At 35.5% G+C, this 18,341-nt stretch overlaps 1 protein-coding gene across 3 annotated transcripts in view; it reads left to right on the forward strand.

Moving 5' to 3' along the window:
- LOC100168353 (epidermal growth factor receptor) overlaps positions 1-18,341 on the forward strand; it is an 84,691-nt gene that overhangs the window by 45,205 nt on the left and 21,145 nt on the right. The window contains exon 1 of one of the 3 annotated variants that reach the window (XM_016805818.2): positions 2,547-2,961. The exons of 1 other annotated variant lie outside the window; for it this stretch is intronic. The gene's annotated coding sequence lies outside the window, so the exon portion shown is untranslated. Of the gene's footprint in view, positions 1-2,546; positions 2,962-18,341 lie in introns of those variants that run through there. One more of the 3 variants, XM_008186529.3, reaches the window with a different exon arrangement.

The raw sequence follows: 18,341 nt of genomic DNA on the forward strand, positions 1-18,341 counted from the left end.
AACGTTGTACGCATACCTATACGCTCACCTCTTCACCGTCTCCATTACTCTATCCGTGTTTCTCTCTTTGTTTCTACAATTTTTTTCTCTCGCGCACCGGCCAAAAGCGTGCAGTTGTGTGCATTGCACCGGGGCAGCATCAGATAAAAAACAGTGCGCGTGTTATTGTGGGCGGCACGAAGAATCCGCGCTGCAGATCGGCGCCGGGCAGACGCATGGGAAATATAATAATATTGGAAGGTTTTATATTATTATATTCGACGGACCAACACAGAGTTATATTTTGACTTTAACACACGTCACATACACGTATTTTATAATAACATATTATATATTATATATAGATACTTTTTATGGTTATAGGTTATATACATTCACATTATATTATAATTAATAATATAATTTATATAATATAATATATACCTATATATAGGTACCTAGTTTATATTTTATTATATTCGACCGCTTCGTACACGGCTTGTACGCAACTTGTTTAATCCGATTAGCATCTAATTAAAAATCATATATACCTATATATAATATACATAATATGAGCATGCCGCGTCAATTATTAGTTATTGATATGCTGTGTCCGACACTGCAGTTTACCGCGGCACACCAATAACATATAAATTCGTATACATATAGGTATTATATACACTGGCATAATAGGAATGTTGGAATGGAATGTGCGTGTGAGCGCAATGACGGACAACCGTTCTTCTAGTACATTGCATTTATGTATATAATATATAATATTATGTGTTTGTATAGTTATTAACGTTATGAGTTTTGTAGTTTAAGTTATAAACTACGTCGTTCAAACAGTCGTCGCATCCTCCGAACCGTAATGATGAATATCCGCGTATAAATAATATAGGTATACCTGGCACCTGCGAACAGATCTTTTAGTCGGTGCCTAATATCTGGTTTTAGATGTATAGGTACTTGATTTTTAGGATACATAGCGAGTTTTACAGATATACACCGCAGGTTCTTGTTTGGATATAAGCACATTTTATTTTTTACAAAATTTAATAATATACGTCATATAGTGTTGTTTTACTATAAACAGTACTCGTTCTATATAATTTATATTATGATACGGAATTCTGTGCGTTTCAAATAATTCGTTGAAAACTATCCATCTATATCCCTTTTAATCGCGCATTATATGATGTTATTTTATATACCATTTCCTCGCATATATATTATATATTTTTAAAATTATATAACATATTAATAATATGTATTTTATGATATGCGTTTTACTTTAAAAAATACATTCACTGTTGACGCCTGAACTTAAAGCCGTTTTAATAACTATATATCGTGTATCGGCGTTATCATCGTTGGACGTAGATAAATACCATAAAAATCAACGTTCCGCATAAAAGAATTAGTAACACGCTACACACTCGTGATAATACACGGTCCTCCTACTTCACTGAAGGAATGTCTATAATTATAAACACTGCGAGGCGATAATTTTCAACTCGCGCTGTATAACATAATAGGTGTATTATACACTTTGGCGTTTTTTCGTTGTCTCTGTGAACCTTATAATTTGTTTATTCCACAGTCACGACATACACCGAAAAATATATACATATAAACGACCATCTCGAACGGTGCACGTTAATATACAAATAGTAATTAGAGAGATTTTTTTTTTTTTTTGATTTTTTCGACGTTCACGTTTAAATGTCGTGTACACGTTTTTTTCGTGGGTTAGATTTTCATTAGTCGTGATCGTATGTGTCAATCTGGTTTGAGTTTTGACTCTTCGTCGCCGATAATATACAATAAGCCGACGCGGTGTGGCTGTAAACCAGAAAAATAAAAACAATAATATCACAACTGAAGGATTATAATACGCTATATACACACAACACACGTATGAAGAACCGATATCGTTTGCCCACGGTAAATACGCATAACACCTTATCGCCAGCCGATTACTATTTTTTATTATTTATACAAACAACAGTCATATAGAGTACCTATTATTGACATTTGGACGTTGTCGTAGTCGTCAAGTGTACACAATATCTCATGCAACATATGCGCATATACGCACTAACAAATATACACACTCACTCACACACATATCCAATACACTCCTCGTACACTCTGTATACGATTACACTGCACATATACATCACTATTCACTATACATGCACGTAATGAAAAAGATTGGATAAGGGCACGCGCCCCCTACCCTCGTGTGTTCTGAAACCCCAGCTCCGAACTGCGGTGACGATGCGAGGGCAAATGCGCGCGAAACTCGGTGTAGAATTCGAAAACACTCAACCCGGTTGCTGTTCGCCCGTTATACACCCACCAACTCCATTCGACGCATACAAACACACGCGCACGCTCACACACGCGCACGCTCACACACAAGTACACGCTCACACACAAGTACACGCTCACACACACAGACAAACACACACACACGTACGTGCGTGCACGCCACTTACCTGACACATACCTGGTGGTAATGTTTGTAAGTGTATACACTATACATGTTATATGGTCGGACGGCGACGGCGACGCGGTCTCTCACTCCTACTCACCAACGCGTGCCCGGACCAATCCGCCGCCGCACAGCCTCCGCGCCTCCTTTCAAGACCGCGCTCTTCAGTCCGTGTCCGCGACCCGACCCGTCGGTGCGTCGTCGTTCGTCCTGCTGTAACTGAATCCTCGAACCCGTCGTCGCACGCGTAACGACTGGCCAATAATTTGCATTAATAATAATAACAAGTCCGATTGACGTATAATAATATTATTGTTTTTATTCATTAATTTCTTACTAACCCTCCGGCCACCATTTCGGCACACCGCTTTTTACAACATTCAATTTTTGTGCGCGCGGTTTTACGTCTGTGCGCGAAAAGGATAACGACATTATATCATCATCTGCACCACTGCCAAAGGCTGTATTATACATTAATATAGGTAAGTCTACCAGACAGTTATATTTTATTTCGAAAAGTGGACAGGAGACGTGACCAACTTATATTTACCCTGGTTCCCTAGTGTACGCACAGTTTTTCATTCGACCACCCCGACCAGCAGAGTATTAACTGCAGTTTTTATAGCTGCAGAGTCGTCGTTATCATAACGTGCCTTCCGCATATTATGTACGGTATATACGGCGAGCGATGTAATTCGTGTTTACAGAACGTCGCGATTTTGACACGGTGTGTTGAACAAATAAACGCAGGTACGCCACGGCAGGCAACCACTTCAAGTGTCCTGCAATAATATGATGCTCGCGACCATACAATAATAATACAACGACAATAATATGATAGTAATGCGATACTCGTTCGAGTGTTATTGCCACGATTAACATTTAAAACTGCGTGATCACATTATATAAATACAACACAAACACACAACTCTGTAATAATAATAATAATAGGTCGACAACGTTTTTGCTTCGATTGCACACTTACGCGTAATAAATATAATATAATCTTTAATAATATAGTGTATATAATAATACACTATCTTGTTATTCCTTTATTTTAACTTTAACTTTCTTATTGTTTTTTATAATCACTTTATTTCTGTAAACAATGACATACGTACACAAAATCATGTGGCTGCTTGACGTAATATATATATAATGTGTGTGTGTATGGTATATATGTACGCTCGGCCTACGGTCACATAACACTATATTTGAATTCGTACACATATTTTGTAGTTATATTTATGCAAACTGATGTTTTACGTTAAATTTTTATTCTATCGCGTCGTAATAACATCAAATACACCTATATAATCTTTATCCTTTCCGGATTCACTTAAATATATGCATATACGCGCATTAATATAGCCAAGTGTATATACTCGTTTTCGTATTGTAATTATTTCACAATGTCGATACACGCGCGCGCTGCACACACACGCACATGTCGTTCCTTCTAGAAGTTGGGTAGGCGTTTTGTGGAGGTAGCACACACACACACACACACACACACACAAACATACATATACACAATCACCATTACAATTTATACACACGCACTGTACAGCCTATTTGGTTCGACCTAATATTATGTTATTATTCACGTATACATACGACCAAGAGCTACATTATATCTGCACTCGAGATGTGTCGTTCTCTTCATCTTCGTGTCTCCAAATTCGGAGAGATCCTGACTGTCAGAAATCACGCATATCGCTATCGTCAAGGAAAGTGAATAGTGTGGGCGTTTTAAAAAGAAAACATGTTTCCAGCGCGATTTTATCTGAAATGGTATAATATTATTGTGTAGCGCATCAACGTTCTAGCTTTACCATCGTTAAAGTCTCCAGGTCACTCGGGTGACATTTCTACCGGTTCCCTACAAACTCATTCGTGAATCGTGTTACCGTCAATAAATAAGGAATACAATTAATGTAACCAAAATGTATCATTCATTCCTCAAACTACACATTACGACGTAGAAATACACTGATAATAAAACAAAATAATAGATAATACCTGTCGGTTTGATCTATTATTATCATCTCAATTTCCATTTTAACTGTGCAAATTATTGCTTTATTATTGCTAAGTCGTTCATAATATAAAACGATCGTATATAATATATAATGTATCGTATTGTATGTGTTCTGCATATAAATAGGCTCATTATTACAACGCTCAAGTGCCATGTTCCAGCCCCATGTTACATTGTGTAAAATTAAATTCAAGAACCACAATATTTTGAAAAAGAATTGTCGTTCGCGTATATATGTATAGCCGTATAGGTATATTATATGATACTTTCCAACGGCCGGAAGAACTTGCGGTAAACACCGCCCAAGCTTTGAGACGCATATATTATGCCTATGTATTTTTTAATTTTATATATATTTTTTTTTTTTTTGGTAGGGAACGGTGGCCTATACTTTTAAACTATACAAACACAATGCCAGTTGTTACTATTATTGTTATAAATAACAATAACACATGACAAGTGAGTGTGTGCGCGCGCGAGCCCGTCTGTGTGAGTGTGTGCATGTGCAAGTGCGGGGGTAGGAACTAGGAGCCATGATATACCGGTTCCATTGTCCTATCTCGCGAGGCTCGGTTTTTTGTCCTTCTCTGTTTCTCCTCCAGTGCAACCAGCCCCTTCTAGGTGTACATTGTTGACCTATACAATGGTCTTCTCGATCTTGGATTTCTATACACACGCTCTCATATATAATATATAATGTATGTTCATATGTATATATGTTTATACTAGATACAATATATTTATATTATATATTATTATTATTTATATATTACATATTACATTATAAATAAAAATACATAAACACGCGGTACATATCTTATGCGTGTATCAGACCGGGAGCCGAGTACACGGAGACGGAACACGGTTTGGCCATAAACCATGATATGGGCTGTAGATAGTGTAGCTTATTGGGATTATAATTTAGAATGTACCAGCATCGTGCGCCCGTGAATGTGAATAACCCAATGAAATATTATATGTGTTCGGTTCACGTGAAAATGGTTATTAAACGAAATGCCAACATTTTTGCATTATGCCCGCCCGTATTCATAATATATAGATATGGTATACTTTTGTGCGTGCGTGTATATGTAATATTATATAGGTATATACATTATAATATATAATATTATATATCATTATAATACATCGGTAGACCCTTTTCATTTTCTCGCGAGTACCTATATATATGTATACGCGTCTCTTCATATTATTAATAATCGAACCTCGGCGGTACGCACAATAGAGATTATGTATGTAGTAGGTACGTGTACGAAGAAGAGGGGCCTGAGGGGCTATTATATCGGCTGGCGCCAAAATACCCTCACCGCTGTCATATGCGAGGGTCACAGATACATCTTTTACACCTGTTGTGTGCTGTTCGAGAGTGGAAAAAATCCAGACCTGAAATTAAATTACTATCTGCTATTATTTGGTAACCGCCCACGAACACTTCGTGATCACACGGCCCAGATACAGCATACCTATTTTATTATTAGCCTGCGTTAAACTAAACATTAATATAATTTTATATGGCCGTGGCTAAGATAAAAATGTGTTTGTGTATAACATAATAATACATAATACCTAAATAATATTATATATAGGTATACGAACAGTATAATATTAATTCCTATAATGAAACTTTTGATCTAGTTCGTGTCTGCACGCGTGAGGCATTTTAAATAACGATATTCGTATATTAAGACAAACATTTTTGCGTTATAGCAACGATAAGACGTGTCTAAAATTTAAAATAAAAAATGTATAGGTATACACATAATACATTTGCTTAGAAAAACAAGTTGAAGCCAATATCAGTAAATAATCAAACGACCTATTGTTTGAATTTTATCGTTTGTACCTATCTAAATATATATTGATACTCGATAATTATTTGCATTTCAAAATACAAGTAAAACTATAGTAACCTATCCATTATGAAACCAGCAAAAAAAAATAATCATTTGTTACAATTTATTCTTAAGCTGCGGTTGTTTGTAGGTTTTAGGACGAAGAACAGTGATTACTGATTGCATTATAAAAAAAAATCCGTGTAGGCAGATAGAGGAACTACCCACCTAGCTATACAAATTACAAACACAAACTAGGTCAGGGGAAGGAAGTATTAGGCTGAAGCGCCCATGTATATTGTATACTATAGGAGTTCAACACTTAAATACTATTATATTTGTATAATAAATAATATTATATTATGTAAGATATAACACAGCTAATCGACACAAATAAAAATAATTTTCGTCTATAGAAATTACAATTTGAAGCCTTAATAATGTATATACATACTCATGGTTGATATGTTTTTGTCGGCTTAATATACGTACCTAGGTATCTTTACCTATATGTATTTTATATTTTGTTTTTTTCGAATAACTTTATTTCCATATTTTGGAAGACACGAGTTAATCAAAAAATGAAATGACAGCTGTATAGTTCACTGCGGTCCTCGAGTTAATAATTGTATAATGTATATACAATACATTATACTCGTTCACACCACACACCGGTCACGACTGCATTCTTTCTGCATCAGAGAATTTTTTATTTTTACGAGAAAATACAACACACGATCAATATTTGTTGAAAGATACGAGTTCACGATTTGTTATGACCACTATACCAGTAACGCAATCATAAATCAGCTTAATACTTACAAAAATATTAAGAGGAGAAGAAATATTATTATCTCATCAGGATCTTGATAGCTGGTAATATTTCCACTTTTAACTAAAATATTTTTGTTTAAAAAGTTTATACTATCATAATATAAGTACCTACATATTTTGTATATTATATAGAAATATAAACTTGTAAATACTTTTTCCCAACATATTATGTATATTGCAGTTATAGTTTTGAAAAAAAAAATTATATATTTTATCGTTCCACACAGTATTTTGATATACCAATGTATGACTATTTTATGATTTTAGGTTAAGTCTAAAATGGGTTTTCGAGATTTTAATGGAATTATTAAACAATATAAACAAATTCTCATTACCCGTACAGTCAACCGTCGGTATAGGCAATAAAATGCGAGAGTATGCTTCTTACGCAAGTTATTCAACCGGTTTATGCGTGCCGGAGTCGTAAAAAAATATATTTTTTTTTATATGTATATTGTATATAGGTATATATTTGTCAGTGATTTCATCTCAGTACTTATAATTTTTCCTCCCTCCGGTGTACATTTATCTCTTCTAAAAATATTATTTCTTAACGTTCGTGTTTTTAAGTGTATACGATGTTAAGGGATACAAATATATATAATATTATAAACAACAGTATAATATTTGAATACGATTTAGAAAGGTCTTTGGAAGTGTCAAAACGTCTTACGGGCTAGAATGTCGAAATTCCGGTTCCCATGATCCCCCTATACCCTTCTCCCGGATAACTTAAATTGGTCTTTGTTTACGGGCTATAAGACAAAAAAACCCGACCTGGAGGAATCAGCACAAAGAACAAGTGCAAATATTCTGTAAGCGATTGTCTACACCGAATTCTCGAAGACAAATAACATTTTTCAAACAATATTTTTTTACCCTTCCTTTCTGAAGTTTACGCCGACCGATTAAACGTCGTCTTTTTTATTTCATCCTCCAAAAAAGTACGCAATTTTACGATGGTTTTAAACGTCTAATTTTTTTTTAAGTCACAGAATAAACTTTTATAGTAATATCAATATGTTGGTTTGATATTAATTAAATAAAAAAAAAATTAACCAATACCTATAAATGCAAAATATGTACGATGGTGATTCGGTTGACTGGATTTTTTATAGTATACAATATCGACCACAATATATTTGAGCATAAAATAGTGCAACAGGTATGCTTTCTTCCTGTAGTTTTCAGTTTTTTCAGGTTGGATGAGGACAACCATCTGAGAATTTAATACTTATTATTATTATAAAAAACAACACGCCACACATTTGATTTAATTTTCTTTAATATAAAAATGGATTTATAGTTCTGAAATCTACTAGGTAAAATCCAAAAATGGCTGTTCCTAGCTGTCTGCTTTATTTATAATATTATACTCAATATAGTGAAAATGCAAACTGCAAGCCACCGCCTTTTGGCTAAGGATGATATCGTGTTGACTTTTATGTATTTACCTACTTCGTATCGGTCCTGGCCGGTAGAAACATTTACTTTAGATTTATTTTATTTTATTTTTATAAAATAAAACGGGATATTATTTAAATATTTCTTACTTCCGAGTCCTGACCCAAAAATCAAGTTGCCATTAAAAGCCGTATATGTCAGTAGTTGCCATTATATGTCGTATAGTGTTATAGTGGAAAGTTTTCAAACAGCTAATATACATTCGGTTGTTTATTTTTTTAATCCATTTTCGCTTTATATCTCGTTTTATATTTTATCCTCATTATTGTGGCAACATTTCTATTTTTATTACTTTTTGCAACCTTCATAAAATATATATAAGCAGGACATTAATATAGAAATAAAACAATAAAATGTCAACCGTATAATGACTTATAATAATAATTGCAATTATACATCACGGAATTCAATATTTTACCCCTTTTTTGTTTGACTAGGAAAAATTGAATTAGCTCCTAAATCAAAGTAATATTTTACGTTTAAAAGTATCATTGAATTGGTTGTAAACTTTTGACTAAATAGTTGGCTCCCAATAAATGTATTTTTAAATTACATAATTACCATAATGGAATTAAAACAATTAAGTTTAGTCTATAACATTGTTGGAAAAATAAAATTTAATAACTCCAGTTTGATATAAGAAATATTTTTTCTATAATGTATGTATCTTAAAATAATATAATCTTAATATAAAACATATAATATTAATAAAAATGTATTTATTATGCATGAGTAAAAATAGTAAATTAAGCTTATTATTTATTATTATTAGTTATATATTCAGCGTTGAACACTATACGTAGAAAATGTTTAACACAGATATTTATTTTTTTTTAAACCAAGTTTTTCGTCAATTGCACTTCTTTATTGAGAACCAACTGTTAAATGATATTATATTATTTTGTGGTTCTATATATAAGCCAATTCAACGGTCAGTTTTATTCTTATTAATGCGAGCTATTTTTATTGTCCTCGTAACCAAAATTACTATAATAAACAAGAATAATTTACAAGTATAGCCATTATCTATGTACAAACAAATTCGTTTGTTTATTCAAATATTAGACACTAATAATGTCTCGAGCGATGTATGCGAAACACCGCCCAACAAGCGTTTTGCATTCGCAAAAAAGATAATTTTAGGAACGAACGTGAATTCCATAATGCATGGTATTATATAATATTATAATATTTTATAGAAAAAATGAAAAAAATTGGTATTGATATTTTTCCCCTCTTCGTGAAGCCGTTTCCCAGCGGGAGATTGGTTACTTGTTGATTACCAGAATACACTAGCTGCAGGCATTATGTAGACTGTAGAGGAAACTTATACCGTGAACGCCAAACAGGCAATAAACCGAATCGATAAATCACAAGCACATACACCTGTCGAAATCTTCGTTTGCCATTGGTGGTCGCGAGCCGCCGCGGTGTGTTCCTCAATCACTCTCCCCCTATCCATCTCTATCCGTAAAAACTTTGAAAACCACAACTATATTTATATATTTTAATAGTCTAATGAACGATATTGAATATATTATTATATCAGCGTATTCGCTGATGACGAAGACGCTATAATACGTCATACTTTAATCATCTGATAGTGCTCAAGTTGTTCTGCGCGTAGGTACGTCTTCTTTGCCTATAATCTACATATCAATATAAAATACACAGATGTATAGTACTTTTGAATACTATTTCCGAGTCATGTAATACATAATATATTATGTACACTCGTTTGCAAGTATAATATAATATTATTGCAATTTTAATAATTATACATATTATTAAAAAATTAATGGTATATAATATATTTTATTATTATCTAGCCCGTAAGTATAGGGGAGTTAGTATAGTTATTAATTTATTATAATCATTTAAACATACAACTCACGTTTTTTCCTCCCTGAGGAGTTCGTGGAACAAGCAATAGTGATCTCGTAACCCGTGGTTAACCACTCAACCCCAAGCGTAATCATTCATTGGCATCTATTTAAACCTCATAAAATTCGACGCCCTCGTACAAAAATATGATAAATAAAAAAAATGAATAATTTTCTTCCTAGAACCAACAAACTCGTGTTATAGTAGATACCACCATACATCGAAAATATATCGAACCTATAGGTGAAAGTATAGCTCGCGAGTGTGTGTCGGCTGCATGCAGGTTCACCCACAGAGATTTGCGAAATAATAAGAGAAAAAACAACAACGAAGGTGGCGATATTATATAGTGGTATGTAGCCGCCCGGATGCGATGTTTCATTTCTACATCCCGCGGCTCGTATTAGGTACCTATTCCTATTAATTCTCCAACTCATTCTTTGGATATCGTCGAACACTCAAACCACGTCTCGGTATACTTCATATTATACAGCATGCATACATTATATTATATAGGTGTAGTAGGTATATATTGGGCGAAACAAAATCATTTCATACGCGTTCTCCGCGTGCATAGCCTATTACGTTTTACTCGCGTTTAATATAAGTACTTAATAATTATACGTAATGCAGCCGAAGCTGTTCTATTCGTACAACATGCACGCGACCAATGGCATTCATTATACATTTATAATAATATATGTAATATTGCCGTGGTCCTTTGTTCCGCGGTACGCAACGATTTACGAGTACCTGATGTATAATATCGTTTATAGGTATGTACTAGTGCATTGTACGCGTATACTGCTGTTTATAATCGACGACGATTTAAACATATATATGTATATATATTATATGCCGTCTTAGCGGGCCGAGATCATATTATTATATATTGTATAAAGACGCGTGAGAAATTAAAATGTTTTGAGCCACAGCTTTGACGCGAGACGTGTAGGTATATGGCTATATTATTATTATCATCATATAATATGACTGACGTGAAACAATCAGACACGCCGTTTGCACCGCGGCGTAATATGGCGCGCAGTACCACGCCGCGCTTGTATAATATTCGTCGGCGTTCTCCCTTTTAAAACGGGGTCGTCTCGTCAACAGTTACACACACACACACACACAAATAGTAATTCGGTCGGCACAAGTATACCTCCATAATATCATTATATATATAATATGCTACACGCTATATAAAAGCCACGCGCGATGACCTTTCGACCGCCGCCGCTTTAATAACCGCCTGTAACACATCTCGCGTGGACGATTCTCATCGGAAAGCAATCAATTATTATTTATTCGACGAATACCACCTATGGCTGGCCATCTATATATACATTTTCACGATCGTCGGTACGTACAAGCGTCACAAACACGCCTATCACGCTCATACACCTCATATATAGGTACATATAATAGTATAAAGGTATATGAGATGCGGACTCATGTCGGACGTTGAATAATTATAACGATAATAGATATATACGCATAGGCACATTTTTTCGGAGGTTAGTACTGTCCAAGGTCTCCGAACCTTCCTCTCCGGCACCCGGCCCGTTCGTCGTCGCCGCAGACTGACGATTCTGGTTTAGGTGGAACTTGCCGGTGGGCGTATATTATTATCTATATAGGTATATATTATGCGTATGTGCATGCGTGTGAGGAGTGTATATATTTATAATAATAATAATATAATATGTAATACGCGTATCTGTGCGTGTACGCTTACGGCTTTGACCATCGCCGCGTGTGCATTACGTACAATAAACAGCGGCAACAGTTGGCATATACGACGACGAAAAGGTAAACGAAGACTTTGGAAGTTCGGTCGGTGACGTGGACGATAAGCTCGAGTTGCGTAACAGACCGTGTCGACGAATATATTATTTGGGGGAGGAGTCGCGCGCGTGCACCGTGTAAAAACTAAAAACCGTTTCGGGGGTAGTCCGGTCGGCTAATTATCATCGCCACCGAAGCGTTCTCGGTCGCGTGCGAATCAGATCGATATCGTCGTCGTCGTCCGACAAGACTATTTTGTTAATTGTTTTCGTCCTCCGAACGGCGGCCCGCGGACAACTATTATACGGAACAGACACATGCACGATGATAATATAATATGTAAAAGTTTTTTTAATTGGTTTCTGGTTTGTATTTTTTCTCTTCTTCTCCTCGACCAAGGTTATCGATGGTATCGCCGGCACCGGATTCCGCCGACCGGAGCTATAATACCACTGCAGTACGACATAGCAATAGGCAATATATACCCCCATGCGCCGCGCGAGTGTATTATAATATTATGTATATCGGTCCATCGTCTGTATATACTTATAATATGATAATGTATTCAATGCGTATTTGCAGATTCGTTTTTGTATAATATTATATACGTAAGAATTTCATCATCGATCGTCGTTCATGTTCATTCCGCACGGGCGCAATATATGGGTAATAATATATTGTGATGAACATAATGAAAAAAAACAGGAAGAAAGCTGGCGATTCTTTTTTTGTTCCCCCTAAATTCGAATTTATTTCTTTCGCATAAATGTTTTTTATTTCGAGTTGTATCCGCCGTAGAACTAGCGTGTATAATATGTGTGTGTATAATGTACCCATGTAACATGCAAAGGTATATAGTGGCTGCTTACTGCTGCATCGTGTACCGGGTGTCCACGCGCGACGGTACATTATAATAATAATACATTTAGGTACTCATATTATTATATTGACATCGAAGGCGTTGAAAAAAATACTCCTCCTCCTCCTATAGTCGTACATCACGACGACCGCTCGGCAACGCGCACCGTAAAACCAGAATATAATATTTTAGTCTCCCCGCTCGTCGTCCACGAGTCTTCGACCACGGCGGCAACCGTCGAAAATTAGTGGGTTTAACGCGATTACTCGCGAGTTTCCCAGTTTTTTTTTTTAGTCTTGTATACATTCCGTCGTTCTCATATATAATATTGTACCTATGGGCTGCCGCAGCAAGCGCATTTCTATAAGCATATACAAGTGCAGTGCAGCAGTGTGTTTTCGGGGCATACACACCACTCATTATATAAATTATTATATATTATTATATTATATACATAACGCGTGTTGGTTCGACCGCCGTCACTCGCAGTGCACATATATATATATATATATACACAGCTCGTCGCGGTAAATACTCTGGAGTCGAGGTGTTCGACTTGGCCGCCGCCACCGCCGGTGTAAAAACGCCGTTCTCGTCGGAATGCGCCGGACCAGTTTCCCCGCGCTGCTGCTGTAGGAACACTGCTGCTGCGATGACGGTCGAGTCGTACACCGAAGAGTCGTCCACAAACACAATGCTACATTACGCGCACGCACACACACACACAAATATACGATATTATTGGTACAATGTACTTATATACATATATTTGTATCTATATGTGTGGCATGAAATACGGCGCGTATATGCAAAATAACCCCTTCGCGATATAATAGCGACGCATGTACATAATATAATAACAATATATTGTTATGTGCGTGCGAGTGCAACGGATGCACGTTGTCGTCGTCGTGTGTCGTTTAATTGGCGACAGTGTGGGCGGGGCGCGCTCGCGCGAGATCGTCTAGATATATACACGGTACATTATAATATAACGTGTATATATGTATACTTACACGCGTGTACTTATATATATATATGTATAATATACGTAAGTGTACTGCAGAGGGAGAAATAGAGAAAGAGAGAGAGAGTGATGAAGAGAAAACGCGATCACGACAATCGTGGGCACTTCCATTGTCTTCGCGATACACGCTCTGCAGAACGGGGTTTGTTTTCCCGCCCGTTTATATTATATATCTCAGACCGGCCCATAAATCTTAACACCGCTTATGCGCTTTACATACCCATATACAAGCGTATTATAATAATAATATATATATGTAGAGGACGATCGCATAATATTATTATGTGCAGCCATATTATAATAATAATATATAGGTACGATATCTCCAGCCCGCTATTGTTATAAGTGGTGTGCCGCTGCTCTCTCTTCCTCTCCAAGGACACCAGACGGCGCACTGATAACGCGTATCATGAGTGAGTCTGCGACTATAATATAAATAATATATAATATTATAATATCTAGCAGCAATCCGCGACTACGTTGTTGCCGTATTACCTATATTTGTGTGCGTTTGTGTATTGTATAATGTACGTTTTGGTTTACGTGCGGACATTAGATTTTGTTATTTTGTGTTTATACATTACGTATATTATGTGCATTATAATATTATTTCTCAAATCCATGTAAATCGTGTGCGCCATTAAAACTCGTGTCGGACACGAATACCAGTTTATTGTTAGAAATCCATTAAAAACCCGACTGGCGACCGCTGTACCTACATAATATATTATATTATATACACACGATACGAAGATGAGTTCATTAAAAAACAGAAACACCGCTGTCACCTGATCCCCAGACAGATACATGTATAATTCCGACCCCTGAAATACTAGATAATACTATATATGTATATGGTCATTGCCCATTGGTCATTGTATACCACACACCAAAATATCAAATCGAAATCGTGCTACTCTTCACTGACAAATATTCCGTCCAGTTTTTATACACAACCTAAATAGTGAATACGGCATAACAGTGCCGTTGGAGCCTAAAAATCGTGTAGCGTGTATTACTAGAATATTATTACGTTATTTAACAACAAACTGCAGAAAACTGTGTACTTACCGTGTATTATAATACTGGTAAAAAAAATATAAAAAACGAACACACAAACGTTATTTTATTTTCAAACTGTTACCTACGTAGGTAGTGTTTATATTATTATTATTATATCTATACAGCACAATATTATAGCCGCCCACGACCATAAGATTAGAAAAAGAAACCAAATCGAAAACTAGATTTACATAAAATGTCGATTTCTCAATTGCGCGAGGATTCCAAGTCTCTTCGACGAGCACATATAATATAAACGTGTGCACGCTGCAGTGATCCGAAAATGTTTACGAGGTGAAAATAATGCCTATAGCTCACACATAGGTATATTATCATTAGGCTCAATATATAAATGTATAGGCCGCGGTTCAACGATTGGTGTAACAATTTTGTATAATATTATACATATTACAGTCGCGGTAATACCTATTTATATATAAAATAATAATATAATATACGCGTTTATGAAAACCTGTACGGAAAAAACCGCGTGTGGTGAGTGTCGTGAGCGAACAGTCGTGTCGAATGTATACAACGGTAGACAGGCAGTGGGTAGGACTAATGAGGGGTTAGAAGATGACGAGGACATGCGGGAAGGACAAGAAAGATCAGTTAAGAAGGAGAAGAAGAGTATATCATGTATTATGTTTAAAACACAGGTTAACTTCTATAATAATATAATATATGGCTGTCTGACTAATTATTGCCGTGCACCGACAATCGAATATAATATACGCGCTCGCGAAAACCGTAAAAAAAATAAAATCAACCGGTGGCGGACATTATCCCGAGGCGAAACCCATTTGCCGCGGCGCTGAGGCACTCGAAAACGGTCGCGCGTGGTATGCGTTTCCAGGTATACCCATCACACGACGTATTAAATTATTTTTCACGTATCTACCTATATTTCATTTCGTTCCGCGGTCATTCGCGACGTGTACAAAACGATTAATAGTAAACGCCGAAAAAAAACCGTTCGCAAAAAACCGCCCCTTCTACCCACATAATTTATTATATCTTGAGCGCCCGCGACGTATAATAGTTTAACTTATAAACGATTAATACTCGTGCATACCCATAGCGCCGCCGCCGCCACTTTAAACGTCGTTTACCGCAGTCAATTTGGTTCCCAAATGTTTTTTTCCCTCTGTTCTCGCGGAACACTGGCCAAAAGGTAGTAATTATCGCGCCGACTATTATGGACGTGTAAATATTGTTACTGACGCCGCCGCCGCCGCTACAGCATCAGTCGCTGCTGGCGGTAGGCATAAAATTAACGCGTTCGGGACGCGAATCACCTCCAGGCTCCAGCGGTGAACCCATATCATTTTTATTAATATAATTCCGTGAGTTCTCCTCCTATAATATATTATATTATAATGCACCTAAATAGGTATACTGCGCACAAACATTTTCGTTTACGTTCCAGTATAATATGCACTTCAAGCCGGTGTATATATATATATATATATATATATAATAGGGTATGCGTTTTACGTGTGAGGCACAGATAATAATATTAAATGTATTATATTATATTTATATCGGTAAGAGAGTAAAAAAATTTACGACCAGTTTTGTAAAAATGAAAAACGTTTATGTGTATGTATATCATATAGGCTAGGATAATATTATATTGTTTTCTCTGTGGCCAGCAATAAAAACCAACATCACTCCCTCTCCCACCTCCTGGACGGATTCAGTATACTACACCGCCAGCACGGCGGCGGAGGTTGTCTGACGCGTTTTCTAGAAGAAAAACGAAAAAACTTGAAAACCACACGACCGCCGTCGAGCATTAAATTATGTATAATGTATTCCGTTTCTATTATGATATCTTCTGCACTCGTCCCAAGCACGGTTATCTACCGAGTAGGTCACCGTTGTCCCTATTCTATAACAGTTCCTTATTATAACGATTAACGTATATAGTATATACCAACGTCTAAGATCTCTCAAATTTCGTTTACATATAAATTTATAATACACTACGCTGATACAAAACTATTATGAAATCAAAGAATTCTAAATAAATATCTTATACGCATCTTAGCCACGAAACCTAAAAAATGATATTGCATTTTTATATTTTTATGTTTTATCTATTTATATAAATTTGGCGAAATAATATCGGTTGATTATACATTTTAATCGTGTCTATATGCTATATCAATGAACACACTTGTTGATTTCACGTGTTTTCTCTTTTAATAACGTCACGCACGTATCGTCACATGACTTAAGCCGTAATATTTTGGCTCTTATGCCATGTGTACAACGGTTAGTGCACCCGTAAGGGAAACGACTTTTTTTCTTCATCTACATATACTCCCAAATGGCCATATAGTAATAATATGTAGGTATATTACGAAAAATAATCAATGTCGTATGCGATAAAATAATATTTTAAAATACCATTATTAAATGTCATTATTCATAACATGAAATGTAAAAGTCGTAATAGTGTGTGATCCTATACTCCTATTATCGATTAACATAATAATATTAGTGTGTTGTATGGCCGTGTGGGTAGGAGTGTAATATACTTTTGGTAAACACATTTAATTGAGTTCCTACGCTAAATTTCCCGTGTGAAACTATGCACTGCAGTAGACAGATTTAAGCGTATAAACAATTTTAGTTGTTAAAAATCATTTATCTACGGCTATGTATTTATACATAATATACCTATAATATAATATACATGTATATTTAAATTAAATTAACAATATTGCCTTGTCATTGTAGTCTAATCAAATAAAGTTACACAATAAAATATAATGTTTCTTAATGTGATAATCAACCATAAATTATGTGTATTTTGTTTTTCATTATTCGATGTATTGCAAAATGAGATTTCTTGGTTTTTAAAAGTATAAATTTTAAAGAAATGTTACGATGACGGGTTACTGCGTGTTAAACACAACACACAGACATTCTCTGATGGTAATCAATTTGAATAATGTTGGTAATTTATTACGAACTTAGTCGGAGCCATTAAACACATATAATATATGTATATTTATATATAATACATTATGCTTTTA

The sequence above is a fragment of the Acyrthosiphon pisum genome, chromosome A1 (genome assembly GCF_005508785.2).
Source record: "Acyrthosiphon pisum isolate AL4f chromosome A1, pea_aphid_22Mar2018_4r6ur, whole genome shotgun sequence".
Classification (NCBI taxonomy): domain Eukaryota; kingdom Metazoa; phylum Arthropoda; class Insecta; order Hemiptera; family Aphididae; genus Acyrthosiphon; species Acyrthosiphon pisum.